Source organism: Terrapene carolina, unplaced genomic scaffold, assembly GCF_002925995.2.
Source record: "Terrapene carolina triunguis isolate 2854851 unplaced genomic scaffold, T_m_triunguis-2.0 Scaffold211, whole genome shotgun sequence".
Classification (NCBI taxonomy): domain Eukaryota; kingdom Metazoa; phylum Chordata; order Testudines; family Emydidae; genus Terrapene; species Terrapene triunguis.
In genome coordinates this window covers 7,975,335-7,983,891 of record NW_020664562.1, presented here as the reverse complement: position 1 = coordinate 7,983,891, position 8,557 = coordinate 7,975,335, and the positions used below count along the sequence as shown (strand labels likewise).

Below are 8,557 nucleotides of genomic sequence, written 5' to 3'. Positions count from 1 at the left end.
ATAGCAGAACCACGAGGAAAGAGAATTAGGGTTATGCAAAATCACAAAATCATGAGCAAAAAGGACAACTTTCCACCTATGCAAAGTACTGTTTATTGTCTTTTAAAAAATCAACAGTGCGAAAACCCCCTCCCTACCCCCCCCAGTCTTTTTCCATTAATACATAACATACATGTATATTTTTCATACTCTCCAGGAACTATACATCTGAGCCTCTACATATAATTTCCATAGAGATTGGAAATTAACTTCCAGTAGGTGCCTTTGACAGTTACACTTAATTAAAATATGGTGTCATGTTGACTTAAATTGAGGTTCAACCACTTACTTGAGTAACTAAAGGTTTGTAGGATTGGGCTCCTAAATAGAAAGTTAATTGCTATCCTATTATCTTGTTGTGCCCATCTTGTAAAATACCCATTACATTCCCAAACATTCCTTAGAATTTAATGCATCAATAAGTCCTGAATTAGTCTTTTCATCATTGTGCAAATTGTTGGTTAATTACAGAACTAAGATGTGTCTGTTCCTCGCCAATCGATGCTCTAGTAGCAAGCATCATCAAGAAGAACAACAGTGTATTTGCTGGAGAGAGTTAGTTGAAATTTTCCTATATTAAAGGCATCACTGCACCCCTGTTGATAACAGTGTGTCTTCCATTGACATAAAGATTGATAGTTTTCTTTACAGAAGAGTCTCTTGGGCAGAAAACACAGGGAACTTCTACCATTCTGTAAGTTCAATGACAATGATGAAGCACCACCTAATGTCACGCATACTCACTGGAGTGCAGGTGAGGGAGTGAATACCCCAGAATAGACTGGAGCCTGATTTTGTAAATCACTGGGGTTTATGCATGTGGAGGACTTTCCAGAGCAATGCCCTAGTTACTAAGCTTACGGTCAGTATTGTCTTTGTTGAAACTCTGATCAATGAATGGCACATGAGAGTAAGTAGCCAAATTTAAATAAAAGGAATAAATCATGTGAAAAGGAGAAGGAGGGAAAGTTTTGATAATCAAACCTTTTAGCCACCAAAAAAAATATAAAATTACACAGAAAAAAGTCATTAACTTTGGCCCTGAGCCTGCAAACACCTACTCATGTGTATGACTTTATGCACTGTGGGTACTGAAGTCAAAATGGAGATGTGAGTGGGAGAAGGAAAGAAAATGTGGCATTGAATCTGGTATCATTGGAGAGGAAGGAAGACACAGTAAGAGATCTGAAATGTTGGCTGGGAGGTGCTGGCAGGACCTTGAGGGCAAGGACTCAGAATGGTAGGCAATGGGGAGCCTTGAGAGGGGAATAAGTAATGCAGAAGATAATCTTTGCAGTAGTATTTTGGACAGAGTGAGGATAATTGATGTTATGGAGTAGGAGGTAGAGATTGAGGAGGAGGTGGATTATTGAGATGGAAAAGGAAAGGCTAGATTTTCAGGATGTGTGGAGAAAGGAGAGGGAGGAGTTGAAGATTATTCCTATGAGTCTACATTGTCTACAGTAACATAGAATGTCATAGGCAGAGAGACGTTGAGAGAGAAAATAAGAAACGTTGACCATGTTGAGCTTGAACTGGCATCAGGCCATCCAGGATGTGTCAGAGAAATGGTCATATATCAAGCATGGCCAAACTGTGGCTTGTGAGCTGCAGGCAGGTCTTTTACACTTAAAGTGCAGCTCCCAGAGCTCCCCACATACTCCTCCCATTTTCCACCTACAAGACTGGGTAGGGGGGAGCTAGGGGTGAGTTGTTGGGAGCAGGAGATTCTGCCCTGTGGCAGGGTGGTGGGAGTAAAGGCTTTAGCCCGGGGGGGGGGAGGGAGGCATCGGGGAAAAAGCCCCGCACCTCGGTAGGTGCTGCCCTGTGGAGCAGGTTGTGTGTGTCTTGAAGTTCTTGAACTTCTGAAGATTATTGTATGCGGCTCGGAGGGTCAGTAAGTTTGGCAACTCCTGTCATAGATACTGATCAGGGCCAACAGAAACAGGATAGATTTATGAATCTCAGTAGAGGTGCTTTTAGACTCGCAGGGTGTGATGGAGAGGCTATAACGCCTGATGGAGAGTCTATAACATACATCACAGTATACACAATATGATATTTTAGCTTTTCATAACCGTGCTAAAAAGTTTAAAAAATGAGAAAAAAATCAGCTTTTATTTAACAACTCCCCTGTTAATTTACTGAAGAAAGAATTTCTTACAATAAGATGCAATAATATAATATAGTAATAAATATTAAAAGTACCAGGAAAGATAACATATCTAACAAGTTTATACAGAAACAGGAGCATTCACAAGTATCCACAATATCATCCTATTTAGATGGCAAGGGATTTTAGCTTAACTTGAATGACTATGAACTCTCCCCCACCCTTTTATAGAGCTTTAGACACAGCAATTTTTCTGTCAGACATAATTGGTTCAGGAACATTTAATGTAATCTCTAAAACAAATTGGAGATAGGATAAGGGTATTATCATTAGTCCAAAAACATCTGCTTGGGTGTATCCCTGCCAACAAACCTCAGATGCTTTTTGGCTTATCCACTAAGAACTAGTTATGCTGGATGAGCTTTTCAAAAACATCTAGAGGATTTGGGTGCACAGTTCCCATTAGGAGGCTTTGAAAAATCTCAGCCTCTCTACATTATACTGTGGTCCGCCATTTGTTTAGACAACATTCCTGCATACTAAACCAATGTTAGAGTAGCCATGCAAGTCTTGCTGCTTAAACAGAGAGTAAAGGCAGGCATTCTGTTTTAAAACAGGTGAGGAGATAAATATACTTTACCTCCTTACGAGTCAGTAAATTCCCTACATGCTAAGAGAATTAGACTGAATATAACCTTAGCCGGAAATTGGTTTAACAAGGTACATATTTTCTGTAAATTGTTTTTTCTCAGCAGCATTTAAAATAAAATTCCATTTATAAGCTAGTTTGATTCTATTTATCTCTATTCAATCATGTCTATGGGGCATTATAACAAACTCATCTACCCAGTAGTTATAGTCTCTTCAGAACATGCCTTGTCAATTTCTTTTCATCAAAGCTATGACCTGAATGGAATCTGACATTGGGCTCTGTGCCTTCTCTTAAATACTGTAAACTGCAATTTAGACCGGACGGAGGTTCTATCAATCTGGTTTATGGAAACATATCCCTTTTCCTCCAGGGAAACTTGCAAATACTTCCACAGGAAGATGGTGGTTGGAGTATAATTATCAGGATTTCTTCTGCTCTGGAGTTGATAAAAGCACTGTAGCTCAGCAGGGAAGATTTAACTTAAGATTTTTCTAACCAGTGTAATATGTGGGCATCAGAAGTTTGATAAATGGGAAAAAAAGAGAAAGCCAGACAGAAATGAGGGGAAGGGGAAGAAGAGGCCAAGTTTAAGGAAGGTTTGATTGTTAATTTAAGGTAGATTGGGCAAAGCAAAGGGGTTTGATAATGGGGCAGTGTTTAAAGAGTTATATGAATGTTGTTTTTCTATCAAGCAGCTTTCCACTGAATACCATTAGCATACCTTTAGCTCTGTACAAACACGTAGTAAGACAGTCTCTGGTTCAAAGAGCTTACAATCTAAAGAGACAAAGTGTGGGAGGGGAAACAGAGGCACAAAGTGACTTGCCTAAGGTCACACTGCAGGTCATTAGCAGATATGGCAACAAAATCCAGGTCTCTTGATTCCCTATTCGTTGTCTGCTCCACTTGACCACACACTGGGTCTCCCTTTCTTCTTTCTGGAGTCTTTGTCTCAAAGCATTCAGTTGGAAAATCTATGAACTTCACCCAGTTCATCTTGCAACCTGAAACTCCTTGCCTCATGATTGCTCAGACTGCATAGAATCTTAGGACTGGAAGGGACCTCAAGAGGTTTTCTAGTCCATTCCCTAGCACTCAAGGCAGACTAAGTATTCTAGACCATCCCTGGTAGGTGTTCATCTGACCTGCTCTTAAAATCTCCAATGACAGATATTCAACAACCTCCCTAGGCAATTTGTTCCAGTGCTTAACTACCCTGACAAAAAGTTTTTCCTAATGTCCAACCTAAATTGGCCTTGCTACAATGTTATCATTTCGCCCCCTCAGTCTTCTCTTCTTCAGACTAAACAAACACGTTTTTCAATCTTTCCTCATAGCTCATGTTTTCTAGACCTTTAATCATTTTTGTTGCTTTTCTCTGGACTTTCTTCGATTTGTCCATATTTCTCCTGAAATGTGGCGCCCAGAACTGGACACAATACTCCAGTTGAGGCCTACTCAGCATGTCATTACTTCTTGTGTATTACTTACAACACTCCTGCTAATACATCCCACAATGATTTTCTTTCTTTCTTTCTTTCTTTCTTTCTTTCTTTCTTTCTTTCTTTCTTTCTTTCTTTCTTTCTTTCAAAAGTGTTACAATGTTGACTCATATTTAGCTTGTGATCTACTATGGCCCCCAGATCCCTTACTGCAGTACTCCTCCCTAGGCAGTCATTTCCCATTTTGTATGTGTGCAACTGATTGTTCCTTCCTGAGTGGAGTACTTTGCATTTGTCCTTACTGAATTTCATCCTGTTTACTGCAGATAATTTCTCCAGTTTGTCCAGATCATTATGAATTTTGTTCCTATCCTCTGAAGCACTTGCAACCCCTCCTAGCTTGGTATCGTCCGCAAATTTTATAAGTGTACACTCTCTATGCCAGTGTCTAAATCATTGATGAAGATATTAAACAGAACCAGACCCAAAACTGATCCCTGCAAACCCCACTTGATATGCCCTTCCAGCTTCACTGTGAGTCATTGATAACTACTCTCTGGGAACGGTTTTCTAACCAGTTATGCACCCACCTTACAATAGTTCCATCTAGATGTGTTTCCCTAGTTTGTTTATTAGAAGATCACGTGAGACAGTATCAAAAGCCTTACTAAACTCAAGATATACCATATACCACTTCCCCCCATCCACAAGGCTTGTTACCCTGTCAAAGAAAGTTATTAGATTGATTTGACATGATTTGTTCTTGATAAATCCATGCTGTTACTTATCATCTTCTAGGTGTTTGCAAATTGATTGCTTAATTATTTGCTCCATTATCTGTCTGGGTTCTGAAGTTAAAATGACTGGTCTGTAATTCCCTGGATTATCCTTATTCTCCTTTTTAGAAATTGGCACTATATTTGCCTTTTTTCAGTTCTCTGGAATCTCTCCCATTTTCCATGACTTTTCAAACATAATCCTAATGGCTCAGATATCTCCTCAGTCAGCTCCCTGAGTATTCTAGGATGTATTTCATCAGGCTCTGGTGACTTGAAGACCTCTAACTTGGCTAAGTAATTCTTAGGACACATCTACCCAGCAAAGTTACAGCACCGGCAGTTACAGCGCCGCTCAGAGAGTGCAGAAGGAAAACCGCTGTTGTGTGTTCACACTGACAGCTGCCTGCATAATAGCGTGTTCACACTTGCGGCACTTGCAGTGCTATTCGGAGCGGTGCACTCTGGGCAGCTATCCCACAGAGCACCTCTTTCTCTTTTGCCGCTAAGAGCTGTGGGAAGGCGGAGGGGGTTGCGGGGCATCCTGGGTCCTGTCCCAGTGCCCCGTGATGCATTGCTTCACATCCCAGCAACCCCTGTGCTTTCGTCTGCATTTGGCGTCATCTTTCAACGGTTTGTGTACTGCGTGCCCTGCTTCTTCGGGCTGCAGGAATGGATCCTGAACTGCTGACCAGTATGCTGCTCGCTCTGACCAACATGTCATGAGTGGAAGTGGAGTTATTCGTTAAACTACAAAGGCAAAAGGAGTGCGACAGTGATCTCACCACGTGCAGTAGCTACGACATGAGATTGCTTGTGGCATTCACAGAGGTGCTGACCATAGTGGAACACTGCTTTTGGGCAGAACTTTCGCATGAGGAAAGCCACATTCATAGGACTGTGTGATGAGCTTGCGCCAGCCCTGTGGTGCAAGGACATGCGAATGAGAGCTGCCCTATCATTGGAGAAGCATGTGGCGATTGCACTGTGGATGCTGGCTACTCCAGACTGCTACCAATCGGTCGGTAACCAGTTCAGAGTGGGAAAGTCGACCGTTGGAGTCATGTTGATGGAAGCATGCAGGGCCATTAATTGCATCCTGCTTTGAAAGACCGTGACTCTGGACAACGTGCGTGACATTGTGGATGGCTTTGCATAAATGGGCTTCCCTAACTGTGGCAGGGCGATAGATGACACGCACATTCCAATTCTGGCACCAGACCACCTAGCCACCGAGTACATTAATCACAAGGGGTATTTCTCAATGGTTCTCCAGGCGCTTGTGGATCACTGTGGGCATTTCACAGATATTAACGCTGGATGGTCTGGAAAGGTGCATGACACATGCATCTTTCGGAACACTGGCCTGTTCAGGAAGCTGCAAGCAGGGACTTTCTTCCTGGACCAGAAGATCACCATAGGGAAGTTGAAATGCCCATTGTGATCCTGGGAGACCCTGCCTACCCCTTAATGCCGTGGCTTATGAAGCAATACATGGGGCAACTTGACAGCAGCAAGGAGGGGTTCAACAACAGGCTGAGCAAGTGCAGAATGACTGTTGAGTGTGCATTTGGCCACTTAAAAGCCTGCTGGCGCTGCCTCTATGGGACATGACTGATGACAATATTCCTATGCTTATAGCCGTGTGCTGTACGCTCCATAATATTTGTGAAGGGAAGGGTGAAAGCTTCATTCAGGACTGGACCGCAGAGGCTCAGTGCCTGGAGGCTGAGTTTGAACAGCCAGAGACCAGGGCTATTAGCGGGGTACAGCACGGGGCCATAAGGATCAGGGATGCCTTGAGACAGCAATTTGAAGCTGAAAGCCACTAATATTTATTGCTATGCTTGGGAGTGCAGTGCTTGTAATGCTAGGAGGTGATTGGTGCACATGATGCAAGAAGGGGCCTTAACATACTTTTATGTTGCTTTGCAGTGCTCTTTTTGCTTTCACTTAATAGAATAAAGATTGCTTTCAAACCAACACAATTCTTTTATTAAAAGACAACAACCAGAGGAGAGAGTCAAATGAAAAAATACATCACAGGGAGGGGGATGGGGGAAGGGAAGGCCTCAAGAGGCGGAGGGGTCCTGGAATGGCTACAGATTTGTGTATGTCCAGGGATCATAACCAACCTTCTCCTTTGCAGTACAATGCAGCGGGTGCTGTACTTCAGCCGGGCCAAACTGCAGAGGGATGGGTGTTGAGTGCAGTGTGTAGTGCGAGTCCACACTGCTGGACTGTGAGGAGGGAGAAGTGGAATGCGGCGGGTAGAGAGTGGAGCTAGTAGGTTGATAAGAGTGTGTTGGCGGTGGGGTGGGGGAGGCTGAGTTTTGCGACAGAGGCTGCAGGAGAGGGTGGGCATGGAGCTGCTCCGTTTGAAGAGCTAGTATCACCTGGAGTATGTCCACTTGGCGCTCCAAAACGTTTAAAAGGTGCTCTGTGGCTTCTTTCTGGTGGGCTGCATTCTCCTTTTGGTCCCTCTTCTTGCTGTCCTGCCACTCCTTCAATTCCTTTTTCTCGATGGCGGAGTGCATCATAAACTCACGGAGAAAGTCCTCCTTAGTTCTTCTCGGCCACTTTCTAATTCTGCGCAGCCATTCTGCCGCCAATAACAAAGAGGGAGGCTCTTTGTCTGCAACACAAACAACACTGATTCAGTGGTTTAAAACACAGCCAGTACTCACACACCTGTCACTAACTGGCTGACCCCAGGCAAGCATACATAAGCCACAAGACCCCCAAAATGATGAGTAGCCGCAGGGGCAGGGTAAATCACTGTATGCTGGGCACGTGGCTCTTGGATACAGCCAGCACTGTAGGGGGGGCCTGATAATCATTCCTACCCCCACACTTTCCACAGGATGTGATCATTATGGAAGATATCTCGCTGCTAAGGGTGAGCAGGGAATCAAGGGAGGGTCTTCTTCAAGCCTGAGGCTTCCGCCCTGGCCCCTATGTGGCTCATCTGTGTGCAGCAATGGTCCCGTTCTCCTCTCCCCCCGTGATGGCACAGTGGCACAGGAAAATTACCCAAGTAACCTGTGCCAGTGGATTGCCCAGTATCTCCATGAGAGTTTCCTGGATATCTCTGAGTGAGATGCCCGTGAACTGAAGGAGTCTATCAACAGCCTGTTCTGCCGCTCAGACTAGGCATGCAGTGGGAGACAAGCCTGCTTTCTGCAACTCTCCTGCCCCAACAACTCGCTTCAGAAATTCACAAAATCAGATCCACTTACCAGGGGCAGGGCCGGCTCCAGGCACCAGCTGAGCAAGCTGGTGCTTGGGGCGGCAGATTGTTTGAGGCGGCATTCTGCCCAATCCTAGGGCGGCACGGCCACCTTTTTTTTTTGTTCCGCTCCGGCCGCCTGTAGGGGGCGGTGGCGCGGAGAACCAGATCACCCTGCAGGGCAGTCCTCTTCCTTCCCTCCCCGCCGACCGGAGCGGAGCCCTCGCGGCAGGCGGCAGGAGGCGGCACAGCAGGAGGGGCCGCGTGGCAGCGCCCCTGCTGTAGCCCTGGCAGCCCCCTTCTCTC

At 44.6% G+C, this 8,557-nt stretch overlaps 1 pseudogene; it reads left to right on the top strand.

Moving 5' to 3' along the window:
* The first annotated feature begins 748 nt into the window (after window positions 1-748).
* LOC113407342 overlaps window positions 749-8,557 on the top strand; it is a 14,680-nt pseudogene continuing 6,871 nt past the window's right edge.